We start from the raw sequence: 6,847 nt of genomic DNA on the forward strand, positions 1-6,847 counted from the left end.
GTAACCTGTCTTCAGAATTTCCAGCAAAGGTACTGTAGTTGCAGAACACAGGAGATTTTAATGTTCCTGCAGGTTAGACCAACCCCTGCTTTTATGTCTAGGTACTTCTAAAGTCATCTCTGAAAAGGTAAAACTTGAAAATAATCCTATCTTGGAAGGATAATTCACATTTTGCTGATGTCGTTGTAGAGAGGAGACGTGGAACCAAGTAATCAAAATATTTTATTCATCACTTTTTTCTTTCTTCTTTTTTATTGTTGGGGATTCATTGAGGGTACAAGAAACCAGGTTGCACTGATGGCATTTGTCAGGTAAAGTCCCTCTTACAGTTGTGTCTACTTTTTTCCAACTTATGAAAACTGAGAAAAGGAAGCTCAGATGTTTGTAAACAGTGTTCCACATAACCCACCTTTACAGACATTGCCTTCTGGAAGATTCCACACACTTGATTTAGTTGGGCTTCTTCTACATTCCACCAAGACCCTTTGGAAAAGAGGAAGAGCAATTAGGGGTTGTGTGATCCCAAGTGTGGATAAAGAAAAGTGATGAATTGTAGACGTAAAGCATCTTCTAGAAGAGGGAATGTTGTAGAGCTGTTTCAGCTTTGTTCTCTAGTTTATACCTTAACAAACCACTGTACTGAGATTGCTTTGAGGGTGGTTGGTACTCTAGGCTATACAATTAGCTGTGCAATTGTACAGATTCAATTAATTCCAACAAATGGATGTTGAAATTGGGTAGTAGAGTGAATGTTTATTTGACACCATATAATCCTACCATGGGGAGCGTTTATGCTATTAAAAGATAATGTTTTTTATACAGCAAAAATTTGACTCAGATATCTAAAAGGGAGATGTGTTTCACTTAGTAATTATGAGGGAACCAAAAGGATGTTACAGCTGGTTTAAAGGAGAATCCAAAGAACAGACAAACCTACATCCCGTCAATGCCAAAATGAATTTGCTTAACAAATAAAAAACTAGTCAATATCCACAGGGCGATGATCCATTGCACACCACTTGAGATCACTGGCATTTCTGTGGACAAGAATCATTTGCATTCCTTTTCGGTTTTAGCTCAAAGTCACTTCAAAATGGAGATAACTCAAAAGGGCAAATTAGACAGGGCATCTACTGATCTAATTTTTGTTTGTATTTTAAAATCTTAGACAACTTTCTTTCATGATGTCTCAGCCCAAGATGGATGCATCTTTACTGGGGAATTTTTGCTTGCTAACACATTCAGAATGAAATCTCAACTCCTCAGCACGGCCACAGAAACTTTGTGATGGGGCCTTTCCTCTCCCCTGATCTTACATCTCATTCCTTGCCCCTTGCTCCTTCTTATTCTGCCACTGCCAGTCACTTATTTTTTCTTTTCCTTGAACATCAGACACCTTCCAGAAGTGAGCATTTGAGTATTCTGTGCTCTTCAACTGGGAAACGCTGGCTCCATATTTATTGGTCTCAACTTAAATATCACGTTCTCAGAGCCAACTTGACCCACTCTCCAATCAAAGTGTTTATCTGTGTCAGTCTCTCTCATGCTACCCTACTTTATCCTTTTCACAGCACATATTATTCCAAACAACCTTGTACAATTTTGCAAATTACAACTTTACGTATTTTCCACCCCTTCCGTACCATGAGCTCCATGAGGGCAGTGACTTGTATTCCTGTGTCCCTGGACCCTAAGATAGAATCTGGCACATAGAAGCTGTACTATAATTATTTGTATATTTCAAAATAAAATTATTCCATGGAAATTTATTTGTGCAGTACCATCTTAGTTACGATAACATCAGACAACTCTAGCTATGGTAGATGTAATGCCCTAAATCTCTGTGGCTTAACACAACTTCTTGTTCAGGTTATGAGTTAAGGAAAAGTATCTCAGTTGGGTGACTCTTTGCTGAGTTCTGAACCCAGGGAGCCTGTTTCCTTCCATCTTACTCCCAGACCAAATGCCAGCCTGAGAATAAGGAGAAAAAAAACTCTGAGTGCCAAGCACTCAGAAGAAAGAAAGGAGGAGGTGCCAGGCATTGTGATGGAAGTAGGTGAGCTGTGAGCAAATGAATGAATATTTTCAGATCCACAGCTTTTATGAGTATAGGATAGGTTGTTTTGGATGGATTTATCAAACTAATTTTTAAGGTTTAATATTTATCAAACAGATTTTTAAGATTTAAAATTTTTTTGTTAAAAAATTCAAAGAGGATATATGGGACAAGGGATTAGAGGGATTGCAGTTTAATCTTTGGAAATAATGTTTACAGGCCAAGCCTAAACAAAGAATTTGAAAAAAGGGGCAGTGCCTGTGGCTCAAAGGAGTAGGGCACTGGCCCCATATGCCAGAGGTGGCGGGTTCAAGCCTAGCCCCAGCCAAAAACCGCACACACACACACACAAAAATAAAAAGAATTTGAAAGAAGAAAGCATAGCAGGGGTTTGAAAGCAGAAATATCAGCTGTTGGCTCTAAAAGAAGTGAAATATCTTTTGAAAAGATATTTCAGGTAAAATTGAACTTTTAGAACTGAAATATCTGCATTGTATTCTTTTTCCTGTTGTGGACCCTGGACTCTGTAATGATAGTTGAATCTAATGAGATGCAAATGCTTGTTTTAACTTAAATCAACTGATTTTATAGACATAATTGTTACTAGATTTTCCTATGAGAATGATGACATAATTGAATTGCTCTTTCTAATTCTTTTTTCTGAGCATCTGTTTAGACAGACATAAGCAGAGAATTTTGCCAATAGGAACGTATTAACCTGATTAATTTCCAGCACTGGGGGATATTTTTTTCCTCGAAGAAAAAATATCTACTTGGTATAGATCTACTGTGACAAATTACCATTTATTCCTTGTTCACAGCTCACAGTCGGAGAAACGTAATCAGGTATTAACCACCCTGTTCTTCCAGTAGAGTGTAATTTTAATGTCTTGCAATTTGAAGACTTAAAAAAGAAATAACAACAGGGCAAATCATTCCTTTCAAAATCCAGTAATAGAACTTGCCACAAAGGTCGAAATTATCTAGGGAAAAGAGAGCTAATTCATGTGTGTAAAGCAAACGTGGGCTGTGGGTTAATACTCAGGTTTAGTGAAATATTGACTTCTGGCTCCTGGGTTTTTATAGATTATTAAATAAATCAGCCTAAAGAATAATATATTTTATTCAGACCACACTTGGGAAAAAACACAGGAATCAAGCCAAGCCTTCGTTTTCTGTATCAATCTAGTCTATAGTTTTTGGTTTGACTCTCCTGAAATGTTTCAGAAACAGTGTTCTTAAAGATTATAATTATCCCCTATTGGTGGTGCCCCTATTCTGCAGTGAGCAACAAGCATTTGGCCAAAACAGGGGGCAATGGCGCATGTCCTCTTTTCTAAGATTCTCTCACTATATTAGTTATCTGTTGTTACCTAACAAATTACACCAAAACAGCGGCTGAAAACTAACAGTATTTATTAGATCACATGGTTCTTGAATTGGGAATTCAGGAGCAGTGTACGTGGGTGGTTCTGGACTCCCTTGAGAATTCAGCTCAGCTATCACCAGAGGCTGCTGTCATCTGAAGGTTTGACGGGGGCTGGAAAATCTATGTCCAAAATGTCTTACTCACGTGGTGCTGGCTGTGGGGAGGAGGCCTCAGCTTCTTAACATGAGATCCTTCCACAGGTTGTTTAAATATTCTTGTGTTCTTACAGCTGGCTATTCCCAATGTGGGTGACCTAAAAGAGCAAAATGGTAACTACAGATGTCTCCTATGATTAGCTTCAGGGGTCTCTCTCTCTCTCTCCCCTTTTCTGGAAGTAGTCTAGTCAGCCTTGTTCAATGTTAGAAGGTGGGGATCACAGAAGACCATCTTGGAAGCTGGCCACCACAGTTAGTTTCTTAAGAAAAATAATCAGAAGGCATATCGCAATTTTGAGGATTCTTAAATCGATAAACAATAAATAAATACATGCAACTTATAGGAAATATGGTATTGGGGTATCTAAGAGCAAACTGGTCATCAAGAGATAAGCTTTTAATTGACCTTGAAATGCAACAACTCATAGGCGGCATAGAAACAATTACTTGTTCTAAATAATTAATATGCTGGCTCAGAAAACAAGTATCTAATTCTGGCAGGGAGAATAAAACCGAAAACAATCACATTATAGTTTTCTCTGGAAGGCGTTGGCAAGTGTGTGTGTTTCTGCTTGCGGCACTGGGGAGCTTCCAGGAAGCCATTTGATTTTTTAGAGAGATGTTAGGTACTGCTGGAGACTCATTCTCAACTCTGTTGTTTATGGCTGGGTTATTTGAAAAGTTCACGACATTTAAAATTTGAAATCTTCTATGTAGCATTTATTATAAAATTTGTTCATTTATCTGCAGGTGATCTGTGCATTGTGCCCATGAACATAGTAGATGAGGATGGGACCATAAGATACAGTTATTCACGGATCATTAATCTTTCCATTTGCTGCTGTAATCAATTCTCAAGTTTACCCTGTATTAGATTAATTAAACCTAGAGTCGTGCCATTTTGTTTCAAACCTAGTGGGGATCTTGGGCCAATCCTGTAAACCTCTTCAAGCCTAAGTTTTCTCTATGTGATCATTTATTTATATATGGTCAACAAATACTTATTGTACCTATGTGTTTTGAGAAGCTGGAGATACTGTGATGAGGAGGAGAGAGAATGGAAGTCCTCTCTTTCATGGCTCTTATATTTCAGTGGGGGATACCAAATAGCCGTGCAAATGTGCTATGGAGCAGACAATGCAAGCCACAGGGTCACGGGTGGTGCAATTTCAGGTCAGGAGCTAGGGAAGCCGGCTTTGTTGAGAGCAGAGCTCCGAAGGAATGAAAACTCAGGGCCATGCAGAAATCTGTAGTAAGTGTCCAGGGCACTGAGAGATGGAAGGTGCAAAGCCCTGAGTTAAAGAGTGTCTGTTGTATTGTAGGAACTGATGGTTTACGGTGTAGTTTACACCCAGGGAGCTCCAGAGGGCGACCAGGGGGTTGGCCAGAGGGTGAGGGCTTTCTGTATTTCACGCTAAGAATTTGGGGTTTGATTGTGAAAGGTATAAGAAGCCATTAGAAGATTTTGAGCAGAGGAGGGATATGATCTGACTCAGGTGTTGAAAGGATCACTGTGGGTAAGCTGTGATGACACCTCTGTTAGGCTGTAATAAACACAAGAACGAAGGTATCTCTCTGACATATTGATTTTCTTTCTTTGAAACATATAGACGTGGTGCTGTTTATAATTGAAAACCTTCCGACAAATGCATGCAAACTTGCCAGAAACAAATTCCAGTCCTATAAATTCTGCCACCCTTCACTTTCGGCATGTGGGTATGTAACAAGTATCCAATTAAACAAGTTGAAGGATTAGAAATGATGTGTCATAAATGTTAATTCAGCTGAAGACCAGCACATCCGACACCACCAGAGTCCTTTATTTGTGCTCTTAATCACCAATGTGATTTGCAAATTTGGCTAATTTTGATTTAATACAAACTCAATACATAAACAACAAGAGATACAACTGTCAGATCAGAGCTTATTGTAAATACAAAAGAAGATTTTGACCCTTTCCTTCTTAAGAGAGGAGAGAATGGAACTTCTAGAAGGCCCTCTTCTAGCTGAGATTGTGGATTTCTTCCCATTGACTGAATTTTCTCTTGACTATGGATCACATCCCACTTCTGTGCCTGTCTTGTAATTTTTAAAATTACAATCGGGATATCTGGCCTGATAGCCGATATATCAGGGGGAGGTCGAAGAAGGACACGGGACCTTACCTCTTTTAACCAGCTAATGTGATGTGTTTATTAATTTGACCTAATCAAGGGTTGAGAAGATTTGGGGGAAGGTTTGTGACTTTAATCATCTAGCAGAGCCTTAGAATCTAAGTACCTAACCCCCAAGTACACTTGGAGCCCCAAGTAATACACAATTGATCATCTTAACCATTTTTTCTTATTAGAGCATAATTTTTCTTTATTAAATCATAACTGTGTACATTAATGCATTTATGGGGTTCAAGGTACTGAGATATACCATGTGGAATGCTCACATCTAACTGATTAACACATGGTTCAGATGTTTTATAGACTTTAAACCAATAAAACATCTTTACCATTTTTAAGTGTCCAGCTCAGTGGTGTTGAGGACATTCATGGCGTGAAACCAACCTCTGGAACTCTTTTCATATTGTCAGACTGAGACTATGTATCATTGTAGACTATGCCGAGCTCATTCCTCTGGATTTTTCCTTGTAGACTTCCTTGTATCTATATCTCTATAGCTCCTGTATCCCTATATCTCTCTGACGGCTTGGAAGAAAAGTATAGGTTGGTTTGTTTTAGATTTTGTTTATCCAATGACTTGTTGTGATTGGCGTTAAAGTCTTACCCAACCTTTTCTCTTTGTTCTTCATTTGGTCTTGTGTGTCTGAAAGTAACAGAAATCCTTTCAAATTAGCTTAGGAAAGAAAGAAGTGAATTTGTTATAAGACCACTCACCCAGGTGTCCCAGACTTCCAGGGAAATGGTAAGTGATGCCTCCTGGGGGAGTAAGATTTGGGCACAAGAAAGCTGTCAGCAAGCACAAGCTCAGCTGGTGATTCTGGGGTGTCTGGTGACTGTGCAGAGGCTCAGCTGGTGATTCTGGGGTGTCTGATAGCTGGGCCATTCAGCCTCATTTTCCTTTTTATCTCTTTGGTTTTTCTCTGCCTCTTTTTACACAAAGAAAAATGGCCTCTCCCCTGGATGGAGCAATGTCATTCCCCAGCTTTCGTCCCCACTCTAGGCTAACATTTCAGTGTTACAGTCCAGTTCCCAG

This window comes from Otolemur garnettii, unplaced genomic scaffold (genome assembly GCF_000181295.1).
Source record: "Otolemur garnettii isolate 467f Iridium unplaced genomic scaffold, OtoGar3 scaffold00023, whole genome shotgun sequence".
Lineage (NCBI taxonomy): Eukaryota > Metazoa > Chordata > Mammalia > Primates > Galagidae > Otolemur > Otolemur garnettii.